Source organism: Solanum lycopersicum, chromosome 10 (assembly GCF_036512215.1).
Source record: "Solanum lycopersicum chromosome 10, SLM_r2.1".
In the NCBI taxonomy this organism is placed as follows: domain Eukaryota; kingdom Viridiplantae; phylum Streptophyta; class Magnoliopsida; order Solanales; family Solanaceae; genus Solanum; species Solanum lycopersicum.
The window spans coordinates 14003055-14013616 of record NC_090809.1 but is presented as its reverse complement, the minus strand read 5'-3'; positions in this window follow the sequence as shown (position 1 = coordinate 14013616).

The window sequence follows — 10562 nt, the reverse complement described above, 5'->3', positions numbered from 1 at the left end:
CATCTCAGGGATGATACTTCCCAAGTACCTTCGATTGAGTCTGTTTCGATAGTCCGTGAGTTTCTGGATGTGTTTCCTGCAGACCTTCCTGGTATGCCACCGGATAGAGATATTGATTTCTGTATTGATCTGGAGTCAAGTACTCGCCCCATTTCCATATCCCCGTATAGAATAGCTCCCGCTGAGTTAAGAGAGTTAAAGGCCCAACTTCAAGAGTTGTAAGGTAAAGGCTTTATTAGAGTAAGTGCATCCCTTTGGGGTGCTCCTGTTTTGTTTGTGAAGAAGAAGGAAGGAAGTTTTCGGATGTGCATAGACTACAGACAACTGAATAAGGTAACTATTAAGAAAAAGTATCCTCTTCCTCGCATTGATGATTTGTTCGATCAGTTACAAGGTGCTTGTACCTTCTCAAAACTCGATTTGAGATCTGATTATCATCAATTGAAGATAGGGGCAATGGATGTGCCCAAGACTGCTTTTTCGGACCAGGTATGGGCATTATGAGTTCGTAGTAATGTCTTTTAGGCTTACGAATTCCCCTGCTGCTTTCATGAGCTTGATGAACGGGATTTTTAAGCCATACCTGGATCTATTTGTCATTGTGTTCATTGATGATATACTGATATACTCAAAGAGAAGGAAAGAACATGAGGAGCATTTGAGAATTGTATTGGAAGTGTTGAGGGAGAAAAGGCTATATGCCGAATTCTCCAAGTGTGAGTTTTGGCTAGATTCAGTATCCTTCTTGGGGCACGTAGTTTCTAAGGGTGGAGTGATGGTGGATCCTACCAAGATTGAAGCAGTGAAGAATTGGGTAAGACCTACTAATGTTACAGAGGTAAGGAGCTTTGTTGGTTCAGCTAGCTACTACCGTCGATTTGTCAAGGGATTTTCTTCTGTTGCTTCCCAACTGACAAATTTGACTAAGCAGAGTGTTCCATTTGTATGGTCGAACGAATGTGAAGAAAGCTTTTAGAAACTCAAGACCTTGTTGACTACTGCACCAATTCTCACCTTGCCAGTGGAAGGAAAGAACTTCATTGTTTATTGTGATGCCTCCTATTTTGGTTTGGGTGCAAGTGCTAATGCAGGAGAAGAATGTAATTACTTTGCTTCGAGGCAACTAAAGGTGCATTAACGTAACTATCCGACCCATGATTTGGAGTTGGCTGCAGTCGTGTTTGCATTAAAGCAATGGAGACATTATCTATATGGGGTTAAGTGTGAAGTCTATACAGATCATCGTAGTTTACAGTATGTCTTTACTCAGAAAGATTTGAATTTGAGACAGAGGAGGTGGATGGAACTACTGAAGGACTATGATATTACTACCTTGTACCACCCAGGAAAAGCTAACGTTGTGGCAGATGCTTTAAGTAGAAAGGCAGGGAGCATGGGAAGTCTAGCTCACTTGCAGGTTTCTAGATGCCCATTGGCTAGAGAGGTTCAGACTCTAGCTAATGACCTTATGAGGTTGGAAGTACTGGAGAAGGGAGGATTTTTGTCCTGTGTGGAGGCAAGATCTTTCTTTCTTGACAAGGTTAAGGGAAAACAGTTTACTGATGAGAAACTGATCCGGATTCGAGATATGGTATTGCGAGGAGAGTCTAAAGAAGCAAAAATTGATGAGGAAGGCGTTTTGAGAATTAAAGGAAGGGTACGTATGCCCCGCGGTGATGATTTGATTCACACTATTCTTATAGAGGCTCATAGTTCAAGGTTTTCTATACATCCTCGTGCAACCAAAATGTATCGTGACCTAAAGCAACATTTCTGGTGGAGAAAGATGAAGCGTGACATTGTTGATTTTGTTGCTCAATGCACGAATTGTCAACAGGTAAAGTATGAACACCAGAGGCCTGGGGGGACACTTCAGAGAATGTCCATTCCTGAATGGAAGTGGGAGAGAATTGCAATGGACTTCGTGGTTGGTCTTCCAAAGACAATGGGTAAGTATGACTCCATCTGGGTAATTGTTGACAGATTAACTAAGTCTGCTCATTTCATTCCGGTCAAGGTGACTTACAATGCAGAGAAGTTAGTCAAACTTTATATCTCAGAAATTGTTCGATTGCATGGAGTTCCCCTTTCCATCATATCAGGTAGAGGTACGCAGTTTACTTCTAAGTTTTGGAAAACATTGCATGCTGAATTAGGTACTAGGTTGGATCTTAGTACTGCATTTCACCCTCAGACCGATGGTCAATCTGAGCGAACAATTCAGGTTTTGGAGGATATGCTTCATGCATGTGTGATAGAATTTGGTGGTCATTGGGATAACTTCTTACCCTTAGCAGAGTTCTCATACAACAATAGCTATCACTCAAGTATTGATATGGCCCCCATTTGAGGCATTGTACGGGAGGAGATGTAGGTCTCCCATTGATTGGTTTGATGCATTTGAGGTGAGGCCATGGGGTACCGATCTTTTGAGGGAATCGTTAGGTAAAGTAAAATTCATTCAGGAAAAGCTTCTAGCCGCTCAGAACAGGCAGAAAGAATATGTAGATCGAAAGGTTAGGGACTTGAATTTTATGGAGGGTGAGCAAGTCTTGCTGAAGGTTTCACCCATGAAAGGGGTGATGCGGTTTGGTAAGCGAGGTAAGCTTAGTCCAAGGTATATTGGTCCATTTGAAGTTCTGAAGCTCATGGGGGAGGTGGCTTATGAATTGGCATTGCCTCCAGGACTGTCAGGAGTGCACCCGGTATTCCATGTGTCTATGCTGAAAAGATATCATGGGGATGGAAACTACATTATTCGTTGGGATTCAGTTCTTCTTTATGAGAATTTGTCTTATGAGGAGGAGCCTGTTGCCATTTTAGATAGAGAAGTCCGTAAGTTGAGATCAAGAGAGATTGCATCCATCAAGGTTCAGTGGAAGAATCGGCCAGTTAAAGAGTCCACTTGGGAAAAGGAGGCTGATAGGCAAGAAAGATATCCACACCTTTTTACATATTCAGGTACTCTTTCTCGCCCTTGTTTTTCTTCTTGTGATCGTTCAAGGAAGAACGATGGGTAAATTGGTATCTATTGTAACGACCTGTTTAGTCATTTTGAGCAGTAGAATTACTTTTGATAATAACTGACTGTGTCGACGGATCACACGACGGACCGTCATGGTCATGATGGACCGTCGAGTGTCTACTTGCCAAAACACTTAAACTCTGAAATTTGGGGTACGGCGAATCAACTCTCTGAACTTCGCGACGAAATGGCAGAACGGACCTTCGTAGACACGACGGGCCGTCACAGACCTCTTTAATAAATTCGACTCTCTGAACCTTGTGACGGAACTGCAGGACGGACCGTCGCAGGTACGACGGGCCGTTACAAGTGGCGTAACTTCGACTGGGTCAGATTTCTGCTAAAAGTTGTAAGGGGTGTTTTGGACTATTTATGACAAACTGTAGGAAATTAGTGGGTAAGTTTAATAACTTATTTACTTGGGGTTAAAGGAGATAACTTTAAAATAAATAATGGGTTACTTTTATCATCTTTGATACTTGATTATATGAGAGTTAGGGTAAAAGAAAAAGAATTTGTAGAAGAAAAATAAAAAGAACAAGAAGAGGGGAGAACGAGCGAGAGAAGGGAGAAACGAAGAGGAAAAGCAAAAAGGCTTTGGGAAGTAGCTTGCTTGATCATAATTCTTCGGTGGAGGTAGGTTATGGTTTATGCTATTTCATAGTAAACTCTAAATAACGATTGATATGTATTGGGTGGTGTTGTAAAGTCTTCTATATGCTTAATTGTGTTGTTGCATGTTGTGATTATGTAAATGGTGATGGATTATAATGATGATACTGTGGAATCTTAAAAACCTTAAATCCACTCTATTAATGATGATGCCTTGATATAAAAGAAGGCTCGATGAACTAAAAGAATGAGGTTAACGGATCGGGTGTCACGAACCGGCACGTAGTATTAGGGGATCGGGTGTCACGAACCGACACGTAGTATTAGGGGATCGGGTGTCACGAACCGACACGTAGTATTAGGGGATCGGAGTGTCACGTTCCGACACAAGAGGAATAAAGAGAATGAATCTTGAATTATGGAAATATACTCAAACTTAAAGAACCTATTTCCCAAATGAGTATGATGTAGAGGCTTGAGTCCTCACGGATGCGCTTGGTGTTGTTGTTAATGTTTCTTGTACTTATTGTTGTCACCACTTAAGTATGGTAGTTGATTTTATATTATTATTCGATATATATTGCTTTCTATTTTGAGTTGGCCGATGATACCTACTCAGTACTTGTTCCTTGTACTGACCCCTACTTGTATTTTCTTCTCTTTGTTAATTGTGGAGTGCAGCAAACGTGCCATCGACTTCGACTCGTCCGCAACTCTAGCCAGTCTCCAGCATATCAGAATTCAGGGTGAGCTACTGTTCCTAGCTCGTGCTGGATTCTCTTCTTCAAGTCTTGATGTCTTGAAGTTCGGACATGGACATCCTTTTACTTATTTTAGTTTCTTAAATACTCTTAGACTTAGAATTTGAGGATAGATGTTCTTGGTGTGATGACTTCCAGATTTTGGGGATAATAAGTTGATAAACTTTAGAATGTTTATTTATTAGTTATAGTAATAAGATTTTGAGTCTTTCGCATTATATTCTATTCATTATGGTTGAAATGTTGGGGTTTAGATTTGTTGGTTCGCTCACATAGTAGGATAAGTGTGGGTGCCACTCGCGGCTCGTTTTGGGTCGTGACATCTTTTTGTCATTTTACATTTATACTCTTATTTTTGATTTTATTATTTGATTTCATAGTATAAATTGAGAACACTTGTCTAAAGAATAAAGGCGTTTAATCACTTTTTATCTCTTATATTATTTCGATTTAATAAATTGTAAATCATTATTTATATTTGTTATTAAAATGACTTCGAATTAACGTCATCATATAACTCAAACATTTATTTTAATTATAAATCATTTAACCTCAATATTTTCCTCTTGAATATAATTTAACGTCAATATTATTCTTAATTATTTTCTCTTGAAATAAATGTCAGCATTTTTTTTTGAAATACTCTTAGCTTGTTGTTAACTAGGGGTATCACTTAATTATTTAAAGATGTAGCTTAATTTTTTTAAAACATAATAATTAGGAAATATGCAAAACTACAACATTATGTGTAACTATCTTTGATTGTTCAATAGGATCGTCGCTTATGAACCATATGATTTTAAGTATTTCAACAATGTGTATATCTATTAATTCTAAAGTGTTTTGATTTTTGATTGTCGTTATTGAAATATTTCAGATTATATTTTTAATTTTATGCGTAGCTTAATTTTTTAAAACATAAAAATTACTACAATTACCTAATTAGAGATCATCAAACTGACATAACACAGGAGCACAAGAGTACAATATTAACGCTTGGCTCTTTGGTTTGTTATCTAAAATTGATACATATGAACTAGAGCGTTTTGAATTTTGATTGTTACTGTTAAACTACTTTACATTATATTTAAAAGATTATGTAAAATATAATTAAATTATTCATATAATAACTACAATAAAATTACTTCATTTTATAAATTCATAATTAGTTTCAAAAAAAAAATTTGAGGAAAAAATAATATTAATATTATGACTATAACTATGGAAACTTAATATATATTAACATATCATTTTATGACAAACATTTTTTTTAATAAAACAACAAATAATACTAATGAAGAAAAATATATATGTTATGAAACTTTAACAGATTATGCTTAACAGATTTGTGTTATAATTATTATCGGAGAATTATATGAAGATGTTTTTCTTTTAACTTTTTTTTTACAAAAATTTATTTTAAAATCATAAAGAACTTTCTCTATCCGTTCCGTATTATTATAATTTTTCAATGAAGCGATATCAACATTTCTATCAAAAAAAATATTTGTATACGTTTCTTATATTCAAATAAAAAAATATTAATTTAAATGAGTCTTTATTTGTGTATGATATGATTCATATAGTCTTTAATGCATTGGAAATATAATTTAAAACTATATTTCATATTTGAATTAAAGGGCAAAAATGTCCAAATACAAACTAGTTTATAGTGTGAACATGTACATTTACCATTCTGGCCAAATTTTTCTGGCCAAAAGGATTTTTCCTTGCGTCAAATATCGCTTTATATATGTTAGGCCCGTGTGCGCACGGGCATCCACGGCTAGTGTATATATATATATTATAAACTTCTTAAGCTTGTTAGCTCTTGTATTCATGTTAGTAGAACATAAAAGATAAAATAGAATGACAGAAAATAGACCATTCGAGTGCACAGAACCTATTGTATATCCTTGAGAAATTTGATTCCCTCAAGTACTTGAGATTGTAGATTTATCCCTCCTAAAATAAAACGTGTTAACTCCTAAAGAAGTATCAGTACCTCAAACTTTAATAAATTAAACAAACTCAAAAATTAACAGTGAGAGCACATACATAGACTCAGTGGATCGATAATTTTATTTGTAAGAAAATGTATACATAAGAGAGAAAATTTTCAGTGTTTGAAAAATGAGAAAAAGTCTCTCAATTTATATCCAATTGCAGCAAGAGTGAATGCATCTATATTTGTTCAAAACGTTTATGTCTTTTGGGAAAATAAGTGTTTCTTCGTAAGCCAATTATTTGTCGAAGCCGAGCCCAAGTGATCGAGCGAGTGAGCGACGACACGAGGGAACACCTTATACTAACCTTTTAAGAGCTAAAGGACAAGTTTCCTAATATAAGAACAAATTTTTTCCTTTCTTTTACCAATGTGAGAGAAATGACTTCATTTTTTCTCCAAATTAATTGGTACCCCACATTTTCCAATTTTCGTTTCACAGCTTGCTTAAACCCAACATACGTATACTCTCTATTTCTATTTATATATCACCATTTTTAAGAAATAAAGTAAATTTATTATTGTACTCGTATTTAGTGTTCTCTAAAAGTTAAGTTGTCAATCAATGAACATAAAGAAATTTGACAAATGGACATGCATTGTTTACTTATTTTTTCTATATTAGTCAAATACATATTATTAAAGCTAAGAACTTTTACGAATAAAATTAGAAGAATAATATCATTTATGCATTGATTTTTATAAAATAACAAATATTTAAAAAAAATTATTTTTAGTAATAACGACATATATGGAGAGAGCATTAGTCTTCCTTGGACTAAAGGAATAAGTCATTACATTTCTACCAATTCTCTTCGAATCATAATTGCTTAATAATTATAATTTGTAATGTCACAATTTTGAATGTGATAAAACATAACAGGCATTTACCATTACTCAACAAATTAATTGTTGTAATTAAGCTTATATTGTTCTTGGGAAATTCAAAAGTATCTCTAATATAACCATCCCATTTTTCATAAAGTAACTTTTTATATATAAATTATGTTTTATTTGATTCATATGTATATTTATATTTTTGTACAAAAATTGTTCTTAATTGAATGGCAAAAACAGTATTTTCATAAGGTACAATACATATATTACACTCTAAATTTGGCTTCAAATTTTAATTTTAACCTCCAACTTTCATAGGGCACAAATAGGCACTTTAACTATTCCACCTTTTAATAAATAAACACATGATTTTTACAGCCAAAGAGTGTGAAAGGCAAAACGCCTGCAACCTTAATTTTAGTGAGCTACTCAATGACTGCCAACTAGTTAAATATTTTACACGTCGATCTAGAACTAAGAAAAGTCAAAATTAATTTTAATTTATGGTTCTTAGAACATGGAGCTCATTGTTTGATGGAGCTTAGAGTTTTGTTGATGGTTGGCTTCTTGGTTTAGGTGTTTGTGGTTGTTGGGTCTATTTTCATGGGGTTTTGGGGGTCATTTAGTTGTTGTTTTGTGTCTGGTTCAAGCTGCTGGTTGCAGCAGTATTGTTTCGTGATGATTCTTGTCGGAGAAGGCGGATCTGATGGATTTGGGGTCTGGAATTCGGTGGTTTTAGCGAGCTCGAAGCTCGTTAGCTTCATGGGTTGTGCTCCGGTGTGGAGGAAGAAGGAGAACGGCTAGGTATATGAACGGGAGTTCGGGTTGCCGAAGATTAGCGGGAATCAGGGATGGAAATTGTCATTTCAGTATTTTTTTACTATTGTGGACCTAAAATTACTCCTCACGCGCGCAGAATACGTGTATTTCACGCGTTTTGCTAGGTAGAACTCACGTGCTTATTTATTAAAAGGTAGGATAATTAAAGTGTATGTTTGAGCACTATGAAAGTTGGAGGTCAAAGTTAAATTTGAACTCAAGTTTAGGGTCCAATATATATATATATATATATATATATATATATATATTGATACAGTAAAATCGATAGGCTTAAGTCATCTACAGGCCCCTAAAGTTGTCCGTATAATTCACTTAGACACCTCAACTATGGCTTGTACTTATTGAACACTCTAATATTAGTGGATATGTACTTATTGAACACAAAATGATAATAAAGTTTTTAAAATATTGTGTGTGTAGTTCACGCACATTGTCTTGAAAAATAACTAATAATACTCCAAAACGTGTCACATGGACCCAATTTATTGAATTTTCATTTTTGTTAATTCCAATCTTTAATTTTTTTTTAAAAAAATGATTAAAAAAGAAAAGAAAAAATCATTCCTCCCCCACAGGAACTACCAATCTTTCTTCTTCATCCCTTGATATCGATAGACACCTCCAGCGACAATGAAAAAGAAGAAAAGAAACAAATCACTCCCCATCCATTTAGTTATATGTGCTTTCTTCTTCTTCTTCATTAGTTGTTACCCATTATTATAAATTAATGGAGTGAATATTGTAATTTTTGTGAAAAATAAATTAACTTTGATAAATTAATATAAAATTAATCATCAAGAGAAATTAAAGAATTATATCAAATTTTCTGATATTATGTTACAACTTAATGTGTTGATGTTTGTTGATCGAAGTCAAAAATAGAAATGAACGGGAGTTGCCTTTAAAACTCTGATGTCCGATTATTTTTTTCATTCTTGCAAGTTCGATTTAACACTTAGAAGATTCAGTTTTTTTTATGAAAAGAGAAAAAAAATAAAAAATAAAAAATCAACACAGAGTTTACAACAATGAAAATAGGTAAAGAAGAAGACAACTGCTGATATAGCTTACAGGGAAGGGGGTGGGCGGGAATTGTTTTCATTTTGGATATTATAATGCAAAATACTTTTTTTTAGTTATTTTGATTAATGCAATGCCAAGTGTCATTATAAGAAAAAAAAAAGGTAGATTATTATTAATAAAAAAAAAATTAGACTTGTTCACGCGCTTCCATGCAGTGAGATGCACTTATTTTGCCATATCAACATTTTATGCTTAATAGATCGTGTTTTGAATAATTTAGATGTTCAATAGGTACAAGCCATAGTTGAGGTGTCTAAGTGATTATGCGGACAACATTAGGGGGTCGTAGATGACTTAAATCAAAATTGATATGATGATGTTCCTAATGGTAATAGAAGAGCTTAGATCATTTCCAACCACATCAAATTTTACACCAAATCCTAGAGTTTTTGGCTAAATTCATCCCTCAATTATTACTGAAATCTAATGTACATCCTTATATTATCTAAGTGAGTAAAAAACATTCAAAAAAATTTTGTTAAGAAACTAATTCAACAAATAAAGATTTTTTTTAAAATTTGGTCATGTCTTAGCTACATCGACATGTGTTACCCAAAAAGAATAAGGATATGTATAAAAAATAAATATTTTATTCTCATAATTTAAATTTTGTGTGTTGTTAGTTTATATGTTTTTCTTTGCATAATCAAATAAATTGACTTGCAACAATGCATAAGTTTTGAAATATTTATACAGTAGGATCCAATGTTTTGAAAGATTATGCAAAAAAATTATTTTAAAAAATTACGTGCAACTATTTAGAGATTCTTTTTAATAAAAAAATATATATAGTAAGTCGATACTATATAGACAATTTAATTCACATTTTATAGGATATATAAAAAAAATGGTAATTTAGTAAAATGATGTAGGCGTTTTAGTGTAAAAATTAAATAATAATTACTTTATTTAAAATTTTTGAAAATGGAGTTGTATTTGGACAATATTTTTACAAAGAATATTTAGAATTTGAATGTATTTTGTTTTTCTTTTGAAAAAAATGTATTTTGTCTGAATATTTTAATCCTCAATTTCAAAAAATCAAAAAAATCACTCAACTTGACTAGCTTAATCGTATGTACATATATTCATTCGACTTGACACATTTTTTGCTGATGACTTGAGTTTCTTAAAAAAAAAATAGACAGAAGGATGAATCTTGCAACATTTTGAATAGTGCAAGGATGTTTTTTGTTCACTTTATAATAAAGGATGTACTTTAGATTTAGGTCATAGTTGAGGGATGATTTTCATAGAAATTGTCTACCTGAGCTTGTCCCTTGGCCCGTAGGTCCTGACACAAGGTTAGAATTCTCGAAAAACTCCCAAATCCTATACTTGGTGTAATTTTTGGTGTTTTTAAGCTCCAACCAACACCAAATTTGGTGTGTGAATAATG